This window comes from Glycine max, chromosome 16, assembly GCF_000004515.6.
Source record: "Glycine max cultivar Williams 82 chromosome 16, Glycine_max_v4.0, whole genome shotgun sequence".
Lineage (NCBI taxonomy): Eukaryota > Viridiplantae > Streptophyta > Magnoliopsida > Fabales > Fabaceae > Glycine > Glycine max.
In genome coordinates, this window is record NC_038252.2 from 35,285,734 (window position 1) to 35,305,264 (window position 19,531).

General features: G+C 32.5%; 2 pseudogenes; both read right to left on the reverse strand.

The window, feature by feature from the left end:
- Positions 1 to 207: 207 nt before the first annotated feature.
- LOC100778055 (receptor-like protein EIX2) lies at positions 208 to 3,031 on the reverse strand (annotated as a pseudogene).
- Positions 3,032 to 8,348: 5,317 nt separating this feature from the next.
- Positions 8,349 to 11,681, reverse strand: LOC100781266 (receptor-like protein EIX2; annotated as a pseudogene).
- Between the last annotated feature and the right edge of the window lie 7,850 nt (positions 11,682 to 19,531).

Sequence of the window (19,531 nt, forward strand, 5' to 3'; positions counted from 1 at the left end):
TAGTGCACAGTTAGTAGAAGACAATAGTGCGTCATAAATACAAAACAGAATTTGATACTAAGTCTGAAGCTCGTCTAGTTCTCTTAACATTAAGAACATTTATTACCAATGAAAGCAAAACAAACAGACACCCCATATGAACATGTACATAGTATGGTAAACCTTTTCACATTTTTAATGGCTAGACTAACACGTTGTAATGTCTCTCACTCCTAACAGTTAACATGTAAACTCACAATTTCCCAAGTAACCTTCTTACCTTCAAAACTATTATCACATAAATCAGATCTCTCAAGTGGTCAAGATAATGAAAATAAGCACGCCTCCAAGTTCTGTTGAAGAAAACAACACTGCAAAACCCCCAAAATCCTGCTGCAAATCCAACTCCCATACCCATATAAAACTCTGATGTTCCAAAGAAATTACCATCACCGTGTCAAACAGAAGCAGTCTCTGTCAACTCTTCCTTGTCTGTGCAATTTTTTGTTACAGGAGGACCACAAAGCTCAGGATTTCCAGTGTAGCTAAGTTCTTCAAAGCTCTGAAGTTGGGTGCTCGTGGGAATTCTGCCTGATAAGTTGTTGTATGATAGATTCAGGACACTGAGGAAGGACAAATCAGATAAACTTTGAGGGATTTGACCTGAAATGTTGTTTAGTGAGAGATCAAGGGATTCTAACAATTTCATTTTTCCCATGTCATTTGGTATCCCTCCAGACAGATGATTTCTAGACAAGTTCAAAAACCGCAAAGCAGATAGCTTGGAAATTTCAGATGGAATTGCTCCAGACAGCTTATTACTTGAAAGATCAATCATTCTCACCAATATCAAATTGTCTCTGTACTCTAACTCATCTCCTTTGGGAACTAAGACAAGAGTTTCCTTGTAGTGGTTATAACTGAAGTCAGAGCCATATGAATAACTTGAAGGGTTTGCAAAGAAGTCATCTTCACCAGCCATTGTTTTCATGTCATCCAAACAATTTGGAATGGATCCTGACAGGCTGTTATTGCCAAGATCCAGCACTATAAGGGAAGAAAGTTGACAAATCTTTTCAGTAATGCTGCCATTGAAATTGTTGGATCTTAGACGAAGAACCATTAGATATTGCATTTCCCACATCCAATCTGGTATTGCGTCAGAAAGTTGGTTATTGCCCATGTCAATGAATTTCATTGTAGAGCAATTTTGCAGTGTTGAAGGAATATATCCAGAGAAGCGGTTGTCGTCTAACAACAAAGACTCAAGTTGAGATAGATACCCCATGGAGTTTGGAATAACACCAGACAAATTGTTACTACCCAAGTTCAAATGCACCAATGCTTGCCAATGCACCCAACAGTGACCAAGATCACCATATAATACATTATTTGAAAAATCAAGCACACTTAACTTATTAGTAGCATTTTCCTTTCCACATAAAAAGGGAGAAATTGTTCCGGAAATTGAGTTATTGGCAACATTCAGCACTTCAACATTTGCAGACACACTTGGCAATGTACCCTTGAACAAATTAGAACTCAAATTTATGACGCTGCAATTGAGAAAGATGTTAGATAGGTCTCCACTTAACAGATTGTTTGACAGATCCAGGAATTCAATTTGCGAAGTCCAATTCCAAAACCAACTTGGAACCAAGTCTGCGATACCTGCCTTAGACATTGTCAAAACCTTCACAGAACTTTGCCTTTTTAGCCATTCTGGAAACTTAGGACCTATTCCAAAGGAGCTCAGTAAAACATATTCAAGCTGAAAAGGAGGAACCCATCCTGAGTTGACACTGAGGAACAAGTTTGTCCAAGACAAACGTAGTTCCTTTAATTTCAAAAGTTTTACAAAATTTGACTCTTTTATAGATCCTTCTAACAAATTAGATGAAAGGTCTAACATTACTAAATTTGAGAGAGTTCCAAGAGTTACAGGCATATCACCAGTCAAAGAATTAGTTCCAAGATTTAATACCTGCAGGTTTCTGAGGAACTCAAAACTCTTAGGAATGGTTCCATTCAGTCGGTTGTGAGCCAGGTTTAAAGTTCTCAAGGATGACAAGTTTGCAAATGGTGAGGGAATTGGACAAGTAAAGGTATTATTACTGAGATTTAGAACTTCAAGATGCTTAAGCTGGCCTAATGAATCTGGAAGTGGCCCACTGAGCTGGTTGTTCTGCAGGTCTAGATTTTTTATGTTCTGAAGGCTTGATATTATTTGTGGAATTTGTCCCTGTAAAAGGTTACTGTGTAAATCAAGTTGGACAAGAGTTGTGCTGAGATTAAATAGCCATGAAGGGATTTGCTGATTGAGATTGTTAATTGAAAGATCAAGGACTTGGAGATGTGTGAAGTTGGCTTTTCGTTTTGGTGGTCCTAAGTTATCAATTTGACAGCTCTCCAAGTGTAGTTCTGAAAGAGATGGAAGTGCACTCAGTACTTGAAGCCAGTTACCTTTTTTATGAAGGTCTGAACCACTCAAATCAAGGTACTCGAAGGAAGATAGCCTTGATATCCAATTAAGGTTATCTATCTGAAGAGCATAATTGTATCCAAGATTAAGGTGCTGCAGGTTTGAGAGGTTTCCTAGTTGATGAGGGATTAATCCCATGAACCCACTTAAGCTAAGGTCCAAGTATCTCAGACTCTCCAATGAGCCTAGGAAGCTTGGTATTGGAGTAAGAACAAAATAATTTGAACTCAAGTCCAAACGATTCAAATATTTTAGTTCAAGCAAAGAAGGACTAATCTCTCCACTCAACTCCCTATAGGGAGAGCCCGCAGGTGTGTCAAGATTGATTTCCATGACTTTACCTGTGTTGTTGCAGTGAACCCCTGGCCATGTACAGCAATCCGATTTGTCAGACCACGATGAAAGCCTGTTTGAAGGTTCTGCTAGTCCATGCTTGAAGCTGAGGAGTGCATTCCTTTCCTTCTCGCTGCAAGTCATATTGAGCCTTGCTGCCTTGCTTGCACTGAAGTGGAGAGTTGTAGCAGTGGACAATATCAAGAGAAGAACATGAGTTGCAAATAGCACTGCCATGAAGAAGAAGGAAGACGAAAAAGGTTGAATCCACAATTTGATGTTCACGGTTGGTATTTACTACTAACAATGCCTATATAGGATATATACCATAGAAGGGTTTGCATTTAAAATTTTATTCCACTAATGGTGGTGGTTGCAAAATGCACACATATGTAGAGGTATATATGTCTACAAGGAGACATTCAGGATTAAAAGTGTCTAACCACATGTTAGGAACCAAGCTTGAGAACGTGAACCACCTAGTTTCGAGGGCTAGGAACCTCCATAGAAGAAGAGGAAGAGAGAGACTAAGGGAGAACTTGCTGTTATATTTTCTGATATCAAAAGCGCTTAATTCATCTACATATATAGCTGTTATGCAGGGAACAAGGCCCCACAAGCAAAACAGAAAAGATAAAATGGAATATCCTAACAACCATATTCCCTTATTCCACTACCTACATATCTTCTAGAAAGCACGATGATATCTTCCTTCACGATTATACCAGCTGCATGGGTCTCATGCTTTTTGCTTCCTGCAACCCCTTTACTCCCTGCAGTCCCGTATTACTATCCCTATCACCACACCACCATTATTTTGCTCTAGTTTATTTTATTTTGATTTAATTACCCTTTTAGTTCTTATAATTGTGATAATTTTTTTTAGTCTCTATAGTTTAAGACATTCATTTTGATTCTTATATTTACAATTTTTTTTATCTTTTGGTCCTCGCGGTGAAGATTCAACTCACACATAAACATGAACAAAATTAATAAAAATAGGGAAGCAAGCTCAGGTACAAATGAAGTGTAATGGAGGTATGAGACAAAGCCACTACACATTCCATTATTCTTGAGTTTGCCAATTGCCATGATGTAATCTCCATCTTGACAGTCTCTCATCAAGTTGGAGTGGTATCACAGCATTGAACTAAGTTGATCGTTCCAATGGGATGATGGTTTTGATTGCTGCAGATAAAGTGTGTGATTGTGAGTTTCTGGTCCCATGAGTTAAACTATAAGGATTAAAAAAAATATTGTCATAACTTTAAGGGCCAAAAGGATAATTAAACCTTTTATTTTTTTTAACAACGGGTTATATATATGTAGCAGTTTATTCTAAACAATGGAATACGTGTGAAATCTTTGAATTCTATGTAAGAAATGTTATTTCAAACTTCTCATCAGTCTTCATGCCAATGATGACATGCTCCATTTGAATTCTATGTCTAATTAAGCTCTCGGTCTTCCGTTTTTGCAACTTTATTTCGTAGAAAGCAGCCAAATTTGAAGATACAACATTTGATACTATAACTGTTTGGTGTTTTGAAAATCTCACTCACATATTTCCAAATGTTACAAAAGAATTTGATTAAGTGGTTTTTACGAATTCCTTCCTAGCCTTTTTTACCAAGTCAGGGAATTTGCATTGTTGTGCATGATGGCTGCCACAAGGACCATTGTACCAACCCATTAGTGCAAGTGGTTTTTTCTTATGAGAATTGAGAAACAAATTATATATGTGTTTTATAAAGGGAATTCTATTATTTTTAATTTTGAACTTGTAATGTTTTTGGTTTCCCTCACAGAACAAGTGATGTGATTCTTGATCGACGCCATACGTACGCCTACTTTGATGCTCTTTTTTCACACCACTTTTATCTTAATGGTATCTCAAGTTGACAATCATAAATTAAAATAGCTAACTATAGTTGATTAGTAGAGACAAACAGCTCAAAGATAAAGATCTTTAAGCCATCATTTTTTTTTCCTTTTTCTTTTCTTATCTCTACATGGAATGTCTAGAAGTTGAAAATTACTTGAGCTTTCTTTACCTATACTGCTTTCCATTTTGGCGAACTGCTTTTCTTTCTCATAATGAACTTTCCACTTCCAATGATGGTTGAACATTAATAATTCTTCATCTATTTTGTCTAAAAATTTCCACTCACTTTTTGTGAGTGGTGTGAATGTCATGCAGACAAATGATGTCCAAGCTCCACTTTTTCCATTCATTGCAAGTTGTAAGCAGAATGTAGAATGTACGTATAATAAAATAATGAGAATGGCAACTGCTAGTACTACTTAATTAGAACCAAAGTATCAAAATTAAAACGAAAATAACTTTGATGCTGTTAATATATGAGTTTAATTTTGATAGATAGTGTAAAAATTTAAATTGTTAATTAATTAGAATCACCAAATGATTTATAAACATTAGTAAAAAGTTATAGGAAATATATGTCATTAGAGTTAAATTGCTTTTGGGGAAGAACCTATCTCTTGAATTCCCTCTTCACCAGAAGCAGTTTTATTGTGTCTTTATCGAAGTCATCTTCTCCAGAGACTTGCCTTAAACTTTGAAGATAGGAATTCATCACGGGTGTGAATGTTAGTTTTCACATTCTCATTAGAGTTAAGTTGCTTTTGGGGAAAAACCAATGTCTTGAAATTCCCTCTTCACCAGAAGCAGTTTAACTTTGAAGATAGGAAATAGATCAGTCAAACATTGTTTCAGTTTATTTGGATTTTTTTTGAAGGACATGTGATTTACAAAGACTTCTTACAACTCACAACCTTTGGAATTTCTCTATGCCTGGTTAACCCACAATTTCGGCGCCTGTTGCGGTTAGGAACATAGGCTAGCAAAAACACTAATCATTTCAAGAGAAATGTTAACACACTTTTCTAATATATTATTTTTTTATTTTAAAATTTATTAAAATAAAAAAATTATATGTTTATCCATGAACACTAAGCTCTAGACAAAAAAAAAAAAAAAACCACGAGAAATAGTATATAACTCTTTAGTGGACAATTGGTGTTGTACAAAATTGAAATGATCCAGACTAAGTCAAGAAACTGGTCTTCTTCATTGAACTCACAGTGAAACCACAGAATTTATTTTCATCTACTAGTTTCCTTCCCAATTCCGATGTTTTCTAAAACATAACACACTACAGAACCTTCTAATAAATTAAAACAAAAAAACCAATATTTTACATGTAGCACCACAACCTAACAATTTCTACCTACAACTTTTTCTATAGACTATAATATAATCTATCTCCACTCATTCATTCATCAAGATTGAGAAATGGATTCAAATGCTTGTCTACCACACTTGCTAGTGTTAGCAATAACATTGGTATTGGTTAGTCATGCAATGGGAGATTCAGCTCAAGACAAACAGAGATGTGCAGAATCCCTGACAGGTGTTGCAACGTGTCTGCCATATTTGGGTGCTGACACGAAAGCACCCACAGCAGATTGTTGCAGTCGTCTCACACAAGCCATGAAGACCAACAAGAAGTGTGTCTGCCTTATTCTCAAAGACAGGGATGATCCTGACCTTGGCTTAAAGATTAACATGACAATTTCTGTTGGTCTCCCTTCTCTTTGCAAAACACCTGATAATCTCTCACAGTGTTCTGGTACGTTCAATTTCTAATTAAGCCTTCCTTTTTCTTAAAGAACACTACACTACAGTGTTATGTTTCCATTTCCTATGCAATAAATGATCTATCAGTCTTGTTAGTTGTCATATAACAACTAATGTTTTTACATTCAGTTGAAGGAAGTTCCTAGAAGGGACAGATGAATCTTATATCGGGAAGAGATTGTTAGAAAGTTTGGTTGCAGTTGCAGGGCTTCTAATTTGGCTTTCATGAGCTTAACTCAAATACTACCTATATATTACCATTTTCATATCATGTTGAAATGTAAACCATTGATTAGTTGATAGTGTAAAAAATATTTACACTCTTGAGTGTACTAAATCTCTGACAGACTCACAATAGATATTATTGCAAAACCTTTTGGAGATTTATTTTTTGTTTTTAATACTAACCTAGAGTCTACAGATCAAAGTTAATTAATTGCTGAAAATTATGTTCATTCTCATTCTTGGCGCTGTTAGTCCAGTGTGAAAACGGACAAATTCAGTTTCATGTTATATATGGCTCTGTATATGAAAAGGAAATTAAAGAAAAAGTAGAATTTGATTATGGCTAATTTCACCCATTATATTTATTACAAGAAAACCTTTAGATAAAAATTATTTTTTGGTACTTTTAGCTTGGTCGTAAACATTAACATTACATCACGCACACAAACATAAAAGGCAAACCAAATTATTTTACATCCCTAAATTTTATGAGGAAGGATGCTATAAATATTAACAATACATCTCACACACACAAAGACAACTAAAATTATATCACTAAATTGAGGTGGGGATAGTTTTGAAAAAAAAAATAGTAGGTGTGGTTGTGTAGGTGTGTTTTTATGTTTTTCAATTCAGGATATTAAATTTACAAATAATTTTATGCTTTTCAATTATATTTTAACAATAATTAAGAAATAAATCTAAATCATTCTACATTTGTTTATAGGTACTTGGCATATTGGAGATGCTATATGGGAATCTAAATTTTGCTTAACACAAATGTGGTATATGCAAGGAAAAATCAAATTGAAAATTTTTTAACCACCACTTCAAATTTTAAAAGATTCGTTTCAATATAAGGATATGAAGACAAAATTGTTTTTACAGAACATTCCCTCCATGATGTTTTCCTTTCCTTTAGGTGAAAAAAATAGACATTTCCAAAAATAATGGAAGTGAACCTTATATAATGCTGTTTATATAGAGAAGTCTTTCAAAATACAATTTAAAGTACTATTACTGCAAACTAATCAAGTCTCTCAAATTTTGCGTCGTCTTGTGGCAGAACACATTGTCTCTCAAATTTGAGCAACTGATCAAGTCCTACTTTTGAAGCCTCCATACCTGGCCATACATAGTTGGAGTCCCCACACCATAAATTTCAACAATAATTTGGCAACTTGGCATTTAAGAGGAGGGTAATTCTGCAAATGGTCTTTCATATTCAGGATACAATAGATTGTAGTTTTCAATGATTCACGTGAAATGTTCACAATGTAATGTTTTCAATGTTTTATAGGTCTTAAATACCAATAGCAGACAAGATCATGCTTATGCTTTTTTGCTATCGTGCTCCTGTTCCTTGCCACTGGTCTTGATGAAGCCAAGCATTGTCTCTTTGCCTTTTAAGTTGTACATAGTTGCAAAACAGGTACATGTGAAAGAATAATGCTTATTAAAGGTAAGGTTGATTTTAAAGTGGGCATGCAAGAATGCATTCATTATCTCAAGTAAATAAATTCAAGCGAATATGTGATTTGGATTAGAGAATAGTATTATCCAGTGCACACTAAATTGGAGAGATTCCCAACATGTGGTTTCAAAACTAAAAGAACTTACCAACTATTTGAATTTTAATCTACGTGATCTAGCTAATGTTTTCTATCAGAGAATTACAACTAGTTGATCTTAAGTACAAAACTATACTAAATATGCAAATCTTTACATCTAAAAACAGAATTTAAATAAGGCTCTCAAATTTGAAGAAAAAAAAGAAGATAGCAATGACTACAAATTGATCAACCTGCCAATACAATGATAAAACATCGGTGTATTCTAAGCAACACTAAACAGTGATACTACCTGAGCGAAAAGATTGAAGTTTGAACCACACATTATCAAGGAAATGAAAATAGGCATACCGCCATGATCTACAAATCAGCAAAGGAGCAATCACTATCCAGAATCCCACAATAAATCCAATTGTCATACTGACAAAAAACCAATTCACTCCATGCCCATCACTTCCTTCATAACTATGGGTGTTCCCATTGGAGCTGCAGTTTATGGGCAGTGGTGGACCACATAGATTGTTGCCGATGAAGCTGGAGGCATCAAAGGTTTGCAATTGAGTTCCTGTTGGAATATTTCCCTTCAAATGATTGTAAGACAAGTCTAGCATGCTCAAAAAGCTCAAATTTGCAATGCTTGGAGGGATTTCACCAAAAAGTTGATTCCTCGAAAAATCAATGGACTGTAATGATCTCATATTACCTATACCTTGTGGAATATGACCAATCAATTGGTTGTGGGACATGTTTAAAAAATTCAATCCATTTAGATATGTGATTTCTCTTGGTATTTCCCCTAATAACTTGTTACTTGACAGATCAATGCTTGTTACCAAACCCAGAAAGTTTCTGTACTCATCTCCTCTTCCTTTCAGCCATAGTAGCACACTAACTATACCTGATACCGAAGAGAATTGTTTATTATCTGGTGCCGTAGAATAGATACGGGGATCTGTACTCCGGTTCACTAGTGTCATGGCACTCAAGTTACGGAAACAGCTGGGTATATTGCCAGACAAATTATTTTTTGCAAGGTCTAAAACCTGAAGAAGAATCATCTGACATATTTCATTTGGAATGTGACCGGAAAAACTGTTTGATCGAAGGCGGAGGATTTTCATATTTGAGAGCTTTTCTCCAACCCACGGTGGAATAGTTCCTGAAAGATTATTTTCTCCAAGATCCAAGGATCAATTGGCTAGTCTTCTTCAAACTGGTAGGAAATATTCCTGAGAGTGTGTTGTTACGAATTTGTAAAGACTGCAAGTCTGCCAAGGAACCCATGGATTGGGGTAAGTTCCCAACAAAATGGTTGCTTTGTAATTTCACATCCACAAGAAATGTCCAATTCATCCAGCAATCAGGTATTTCTCCTGACAAATTATTTGATGCAAGATTCATAAATTCTAATTTCATTGGCTTGTCCTGATCGTTACATAAAAAATCATTCATGGATTCAGAGAATGAATTGCTTGAAAGATCTAACCGAAGCATATAACTTGAAAGATAGGGTAATTTACCACATAAGTGATTTGTGCTTAGATCAACAGTTTGCATAGATATTGGATTTTTTAATGTAGTCACAAGCTCACCATGGATATGATTATGAGAGAGGTTTAAATACATAACCTGAGAAAGTGCTTCCCACATCTGTGTTGGAATAGAATCTAAAATCCCCGTGTTAGACAGTCCAACATATTGAAGTTTGTTTTGTGACAGAATCCACGATGGAAAGTTGGGACCTATCTGCCATGATGTCACATCCAAATAGATAAGTTGAAAATTAGGAATCCAATTAGGACCCACTTTTAAAGTGAAATTGTTCCCTGATGCATCAAACTCCTTCAAACTTGTAAGATTTGCAAGATCATCTTCGTTGACAACTCCTTGAAAATTATTGCCATCAATAAGAAGCGTTGACAATTTAGAGAGTGATCCAAGACTTTCAAATGGATTTCCGCTGAATTTATTAATAGAGAGATAGAGATATTTTAAATCTATCTCCCTTAAGTTGCGGAGATTACCCAAAAAAGTCGGAATTGTTCCTTCAAGTTGATTACGTGATAAATCAAGTTCAACAAGAGAAGTCAAATTTCCCAAAGAAGTTGGAATGGTTCCTTCAAGTTGATTAGATGACAAATGAAGTTCGACAAGAGAAGTCAAATTTCCCAGGGCATCAGAAATAGTCCCATGCAAGTTGTTGAGCCTTAGGTCCAGGAACTTGAGTCGATGAAGACCGTATAAGCAATTAGGTATAGAAGATGAAAATGAATTTTCAGACAAGTCAAGATTTTGAAGAAGTGAGAGGTTTCGAATACCACCAGGAATCGGACCTTGGATTTCATTACCCTGTAATTGAAGAGAAACAAGTTTCTTCAATTTGAATATCCACTTGGGGACAAAAGAAATGGCAGGGGAATAACTGGTATTGTAAAGATGGAGAGTTTGCAGAGATGAGAAGTTGAGCAAGGATGGTTCATTATAGTGAGGGAGTGTGCATTCTGAAAAATATAGGTGGGTCAAAGAAGGAAGAGATTGGAGAGTGTGTAGCCAATGAAATGCTTTGGATAGGTTTGCATTACTCAGATAAAGATATTCAAGCTTCCACATACTTGATACCCATTCTACATTTTCAACAAACAGAGGTTCAAGACTAGAATGACCTCCAAGGCCGAGATAGAGCAAATTGGAGAGATTCCCAATCTGAGATGGAATCTTCCCCATGAATCCAGTATAAGAGAGGTCGAGCTGAGTCAAGGAGCTCATTGTCCCAAGGAAAGAAGGAATTGCCATACCTTCTCCAAGGAAATAATTGTCGCTCAAGTCAAGATATCGAAGCTTAGAGAGATTCCCGATCTGAGAGGGTACTCTTCCGTTGGCAACTTCTCTCAGGTCAAGATACACCAAATTTGAGAGATTCCCAATCTGAGGAGGAATCTTCCCATAGAATCCACTATCAGAGAGGTCGAGGTGAGTCAAGGAAGTCATTGTCCCAAGGAAAGAAGGAATTGCCGTACCAAGGAATTCATTGGCGCTCAAGTCCAAGTAATTCAGATGCTTTAAATCAGCCAAACAAGGACTTATCTCTCCACCAAAGCTCCATCTTCTATAAGCTTCCCAATTGTAGTCATCATAGAAAGCAGAATCATAAGTGTGGAGGTGAAGCTGAAGAACATGGGAAGTAAGGTTGTGGCAGAGGACTCCATACCAGTGGCAACAGTTGGTATTATTATGATTCCAAGACCAAAGCTTATTTGAAGGATCTATGAGATTATTCTTAAACTTCAAAAGTGTCTCACGCTCACTTGGGATGCACACACTCTCTCTGCATGGTAAGCTGAACAACCAAAGCTGGACAAAGACAAGAATATAAATGGAGGAGGAATTCATGATCACACAAGGATATATGAAACAGCTTAATTGTATAAGTGCTTCTTGCTCCTGCATATTAAACTTACTTCTTTCTATTATTTATACTGCTGCCCTGCCTGTTTAAAAAAATTATTCTATTTCATGATATCCCAACCCATAATTAATATTAAATTATTAAATTTTTAATATTCAAACTAAAAATAATGTAAAAGAAAATTGTCTTCTAATTACCATAGCCCACACCATCAGGTCCATCTCAAGGTTTTCCATATTTTCATCTTGAACCTTTGAACACTCCACAAAGTCCAGCCATGTTATGGTCTGACTTCTTCAACTTTAACCATAGGTCACAACATTACCTTCATATCAAGTTCCCTGTCAGACAACAAATGTTGCCAGTTAAGTTAAGCAAGGAAAAAAAATATAATTGATGAATACATCAATTATAGGAAAAGGGTGTACTTTAAAAACTATTTCTATTAAAAAATCTATAAAAAAATTATTTCGTTCCATTCTAATTATTTAATTTTAATCAATTTTTCAGTTCACAAAATAATATTCTCTTATATAGGAAGAAAAGACTAGATTTAATTATCATCAATTGGAAAAGTTATTGTGTCATGTATTTCTAATTGTATTTGAACTTGAATATTATTTTATTTATCATATAAAAATTAATTAGTTATATAAAAAGAAGTAAAAAGAATATTAACTTTTTTTCTAAAAAAAAAATCAGTATCATATTTTATATTTTTTACAAGTTATCAACTTAAATAAGAGGAGAAACATAATTTTCATTTTCATTTAACTTTTTAAATTGCCAAATTTAAGCGATCATGAGAATACTCACGTTCAATATAATATTCTCAAAAAAAAAATCCATAGGATAACTTAAACAATCTACAAAGAAATATAATTTATTCTTGTGTCAAATACTAAAACAAGAAACATTTTTTATTTTAGTTTACCGTATAGAATTACTTAAATCAATGAAATTTTTATTTTAAGAAAATATTAATGATTTTTTTAAACTTTAAGTAGTTTACATCAAAGGTAATTAAATTTGGCTTAATTAGTCTTCAAATTTTAACTATTATTCAAATCAATCCTTTCGTTAAACCTTGTATGTGTTAACTAAACAACAAAAAGTCTTGCCTTATAAAATTCAAGTATTCTATTACATGCGGTTTGAACCCATAATTAATTTTAAACTATCAAATTTTAATTATTCAAAATAAAAGAAATGAAAACAAAATTGTCTCCCAAGCAAATCGCCTGCCACTCCACCAAATCCATATCATAGTCCCCACTTTTTCAACTTGAACCATAGACTACTCCATCAAGTCATGTCAAGGTCCTCCATTTTTTCATCTTGAACCTTAGGACACTCCACAAAGTCCACCCATATTAAGGTCTCTGACTTCTGCAACGCATATATGGAAAACAACTTAATTGTATAAGTGCTTCTTGCTTCTGCATATAAAACTTCTATTATTTATACTGCTGCAAGTGTCTTTCTTTTCTTTTTTCTTTTTTCTTTTTTTTATGACGTTTCCTTTTTTTAATTATTGACTTTATTACCCAATTCTCCCGAGTTAATTCTTAGAATAGGAAATAATTTTGAATTTACTTTATCTATCTCCCTTTTTAAAATTCCTATATACACAAAATTTTGTATTGAATTTAACTATTATTTAATCAATCCTTTCGTTAAACTTTTGTTAATTAAACAATAAAAGTCCAACATTTTATTAAAAAAATTCAAGTCTTCTATTTCATGGACTTCATCAAGTCTTTTATTAAAAGTCCAACTTTTGTTAATTCAAGTCTTTTACAAAATTTTGTTAATTCAACTTTTGTTAATTATTACAAAATTTGGTATTGAATTTAACTATTATTTAATTCAAGTCTTTTATTAAAAGTCAAACTTTTGTTAATTTAACTATTATTTTGTTAATTAAACCATAGCCGACTCCATCAAGTCCATCTCAAGATCCTTTATTTTTTTATCAAGTCCATCTCAAGATCCTTTATTTTTTTATCTTGAACCTTTGGACAATCCACAAAGTCCAGCCATGTTATGGTCTCAGGCTTCAACTTGAACCATAGGCTGGGCCACAAACAATATATTAATGATAAATACATCAATTATAGGAAAAGGGTCTAATTTAAAGACTATTTCAGTTTAAAAATCTATATAAAAAAATATTATTTCGTTCATATCTTGCTATTTAATTTTGATCAATTTTTTAATTCACAAAATAATATTCTCTTATATCTGAAAAAAGACTAGATTTAATCGTCATTAATTGGAATGATTGTTGTGTGATCTATTTCTAATTGTATTCGAACATGAATATTATTTTCTTTATCATATAAAAATTAATTGATGATATAAAAAGAAGTATGAAAAAGAATATTAATTTTTTTTCTAAAAAAAATTAGTAGCATATTTTGTATTTTTTTACACGTCATCAACTTAAATAATAGGAGAAACATAATTTTAATTTCCATTTTAATTTTTAAATAATTTTAATTGCCAAATTTAAGCAATCATAAAATTACTCATGTTCAATATAATATTCTCAAAAAAAATATCCTTATGATAACTTAAATAATCTACTAAGAAATATGATTTATTCTTATGCAGATCGAATACTAAAATATGATTTAGTCTTCAAATTTTAACTATTATTTAAATCAATCATTTCGTTACACCTTTATTAAGTAAATGATAGCATAACAAGCAAGGAGGTGCAAGCAGTAACACTCACAAAGATAAAGATCTTTAAGCCATCATTTTTTTTTCCTTTTCTTTTCTATGAACTGTCGTTTCTTATCTCTACATGGAATGTCTAGAAGTTGAAAACTTGAGCTTTCTTTAACTATACTGCTTTCCATTTTGGGGAACTGCCTTTCTTTCTCATAATGAACTTTTTCCACTTCCAATGATGGTTGAACATTAATAATTCTTTATCTATTTTGTCTAAAAATTTCCACTCACTTTTTGTGAGTGGTGTGAATGTCATGCAGACAAATGATGTCCAAGCTCCACTTTTTCCATTCATTGCAAGTTGTAAGCAGAATGTAGAATGTACGTATAATAAAATAATGAGAATGCCATCTACTAGTACGTATCAAAATTAGAACAAAAGTATCAAAATTAAAACGAAAATAACTTTGATGCTGTTAATACATGAGTTTAATTTTGATACACAGTGTACAAATTTAAATTGTTAATTAATTAGAAATCACCTAATGATTTGTAAAACAATTACTAAAAAATGTTATAGGAGAATATATATAATTAATTGCAATTCTAAGTGTATTTAAATTAAATTCTTAATTAACATATCCTTACTGTGATTTTTTGTATATTTTTTATTTATTGAGACAGTGGAATGAGACCGCACTATAATTTTCATCACGGGTGTGGTTGTCAAATATAATAGGGATGGTTGGGAAGATGTTGCAGGTGCCGGTTTGTTGTTGAGGGAAAATGTACTTTTTGAAGAAAATAAAATTATGTTTTCAATGATATATATTCGACTTTTTGTATTTGAACTTTGACAATTTTTTTCTTAAAATCTCTAATATTTAAAAAATTATTTTAAATTATCATCGTTTGTTAAATAATGACGTATCCGTTAAATATTCGATAACACAAAATTGATTTATAGTACGTCAAAAACTGTCAATATTCATTTGAAACTTAGTCTTCCACCCGTCTCAAGCTCTCCACATGAACACTAAGCTCTAGATAAAAATAAATAAATAACCACGAGAAATAATATATAACTCTTTAGTGGACAATTGGTGTTCTTTTGTGCATTCAGTTGAAGGAAGTTCCCAGAATGGTAGAAAGCAAGGGACAGATGAAACGGCCACAGCTAAGAATAGTGCATCTTATATCGGGAAGAGATTGTTAGAAAGTTTGGTTGCAGTTGCAGGGCTTCTAATTTGGCTTTCATGAGCTTAACTCAAATATTACCTATATATATTATCATTTTCATATCACGTTGAAATGTAAACCATTGATAACTGCTAAATAATTCTATTTTGATAATAGAAAATAAGTCAAAATTATCTTTAAAAATAATTATTTAGCAGTTATTTGCGCTTAAATATTAAAAAATTGATGTTTTGTTGAATTTTGGTTACAGATATAAAAACTCGAAGTGTAACAAGCAAAAAAGCCAGAAAAATTGAAGAAAAGAAGAAAATCTGTAGTAGACCCAGCCCAATACGTGCGCTTAGCACGCGTCACGCGCTAAGCGGACCAGGAAGCACACGCGCTAAGCCTGCAACGCGCGCGCTAAGATCGCGATCCAACAGAAGCACGCGCTAAGCCTGCAACGCGCGTGCTAAGCGCGCGATCTATAGGCGCTGAGCGAGGGGGTGTTGCGCTAAGCGCGCCTACGAAGGCCCAAAACCCACCTCAACAGCTATAAATAGAGAGTCAGTAACCCTTAGTTAGGGTCTAACAGGCCTAAAAGTCAAAGCGATGTATGATGTACTCTTCACTATTTATCAATGCAATATCAGGTTTTTCTTTCCTATTATCTTTTCTGTTTTTATCTTGCATACTCATATATATATTCTGTTAGGTCAGAAGATTCTAAATAAGATTTAAAGAAGATATGCATACATTAGTTTTAAAGGTTAGACGCTCGAGAGAGGATAACTTCTAATAGAAGAAAAAATATCATAATAAAATTATTGTTAGGCATAGAGTGATTGCATTATGCCCATGCGTCAAAGCAAACATCTAGAATTAGAACTTCATCCATTTTATCTATTGAGTCTTTGCAAAGACATTTGGGAGATAGGTAGGTAAAATAGGCTTGTAATCATGAGGCATCAAGGACAAGTAAATGAATAGATGTGGGTAGGATAGGATCACCTGAATTGGTAAAGAAAAATCATAAACCCATACTATCTAGGTAGACTAGGCAAGTCAGTTCCCAACATTATCTTATCTTGAATTCATCTTTTTTTTTTTTATCTTTAATTATTTTATCTTTTCCTTTATCTTTAAATATTTTATCTTTTCTTTACCTTATCTTCTATCTTTCTTTATCAGTTATTTTAAATTTATTATCTTTTGCTTTTAAATTGAATTTTCATTAATCTAATTACAAATGAAGTCCCTGGGATTCGACACTCGAATTTTCGAGTACTTTACTACTTGTGACAACTTGGTGCACTTGTCAACGAAACAACAACCATTTATGAGTTGATAGGGTAAAAAATATTTACAGTCTTGAGTGTATTAAATCTCTGACATACTGACAATTATGTTCATTCTCATTGGAGATTTGTTTTATGTTTTTAATACTAACCTAGAGTCTACAGATCAAAGTTGCTGAAAATTATGTTCATTCTCATTCTTGGCGCTGTTAGTCTAGTGTGAAAACGGACAAATTCAGTTTCCTGTTATATATGGCACTGTATATAAAAAGGAAATAAAAAAAAGTAGAATTTGATTATGGCTAATTTCGCCCATTATATTTATTACAAGAAAACCTTTAGATATAAATTATTTTTTTTGTACTTTTAGCTTGGTCGTAAACATTAAAATTACATCACGCACACACACATAAAAGGCAAACCAAATTATTTTATATCCCTAAATTTTATGAGGGAGGATGCTATAAATATTAACAATACATCTCTCACACACCAAGACAACTAAAATTATATCACTTAATTGAGGTGGGGATAGTTTTGAAAAAAAAAATAGTAGGTGTGGTTGTGTAGGTGTGTTTTTTTGTTGAGAAAATCTTTATATAATTATGAGCTATGATAAAATAAAAAATCCATGATGAGTTCCGTATTTAAAAATCGTTGTAGAATTATAGGGTTGATTAAAATGAAACGTATTGGTCATTGAGTGTATATTAAAATGAAACGTACATTACAATAAATAAAACATTTAAACTTTCATTTTAATATAGAATTTTTCTAAATTGTTATGGTGCATGATTAAACTTTAATCATGGAGTACACGTTTTTGCCTTATATAAGTAACATGGTTTAACATGATTTGTTTATTATTTATCTTTTCTTCTAGTTGTGTTCATTGTTGTTTGAAAATTTTATATTTAGTGAATCAAATTCTTTTTTAATTCAAATAGGGACATTAGTTTTCGTATCCGTTAAGAATAATTGATACCAAATTTAAATAATTGTATTAAATTCTAATTATCAAAAAAATTCCGTATTTATTATCATAAAAATATTTAACAATTTAATCATTAATTTCGTATGATAATTGATACTTGAAAACTAATATTTATTGCACTTAATTTCATTTGATAATAACTGATATTTCTTCAATCGCGTATCATTTGTGGCAAAACGAACATCCAATATCATTGGAGAACAATGTTGATGTAACGATTAATTCATTGAGAATCACATGAATGCATTAAATTCAGGATATTAAATTTACAAATAATTTTATGTTTTTCAATTATATTTTAACAATAATTAAGAGATAAATCTAAGTCTTCTACATTTACATTTGTTTATAGGTATTTGGGATATTGGAGATGCTATATGCGAATCTAAATTTTGCTTAACACAAATGTGGTATGCAAGGAAAAATCACATTGAAATATTTTTATCTGCCACTTCTAATTTTAAAAGATTTGTTTCAAAATAAGGATATGAAGAACAAATTATTGATTTTAGAGAACATTTCCTCCATGATGTTTCCCTTTCCTTTAGGTGAAAAACAAATAGACATTTCCAAAAATAATGAAAGTGCATCTTATATAATGTTGTTTATATAGAGAAGTCTTTGAAAATATAAGTTAAGTACTATTACTACAAACTATTCTGTATCATATATCTCTTATATATTTTGATATAAAACATTTATTAATTTTTTATTTATTTCTTAGTAACATGTACATGAAAGTCAAACCAAACCGAATCGAGGATTTATGTGGCATTTAACTTTTATCACTTTTTGCCCTAAAAGATCACACTCTAATCATGTATCAAAAATTTGTGGTGTACAAGAAAACTCTTCTATTTGGGAACAGTCGATCTTTAATTGAACCTCTTTTGGAAAATGGAACTAGCTTTGGATTACCATGTGACAAAAAATTACTTTGCTAACCATTATTTTATTTTAATTTACCCTATAGAACTGATTAAATGAAAATTTGGTGTCATTAAACTTCAAATTTTAACCATTATTTAATCAATCCTTTCGTTAAACTTTTGTTATGTACAAAAGTCCAACATTTAAAAAAAAATCAAGTCTTCTATTTCATCATATCCCAATCCATAATTAATATTAAATTGTCAATTTTTCAATATTCAAACTAAAAATAATGCAAAAAAAAATTGTCTTCTAAACCATAGCTCACGCCATCAAGTCCATCTCAAGGTTTTCCATTTGTTCATCTTGAACCTTTGGACACTCCACAAAGTCCAGCCATGTCATGGTCTGACTTCTTTAACTTGAACCATAGGTACCATAGGTCACTGCATTACCTTCATATCAAGTTCCTTGTCATTGACAACAAATGGTGCCAGTTAAGTCAAGCAAGGAAAAAAAATATAATTGATGAATACATCAATAATTATAGGAAAAGGGTGTACTTTAAAGACTATTTCGGTTAAAAAATCTATATAAAAAAAGAGTATTTAGTTCCAATCCAACTATTTAATTTTGATCAATTTTTCAATTCACAAAATAATATTCTCTTATATATGAAAAAAAAGACTAAATTTAATTGTCATCAATTGAAAAGGTTGTTTGTGTCATCTATTTCTAATTGTATTCAAACCTAAATATGATTTTCTTTATCATATAAAAATTAATTATTGATATAAAAAGAAGTGGTGAAAAAGAATTTAACTTTTTTCTATAAAAAATAGTATCATATTTTG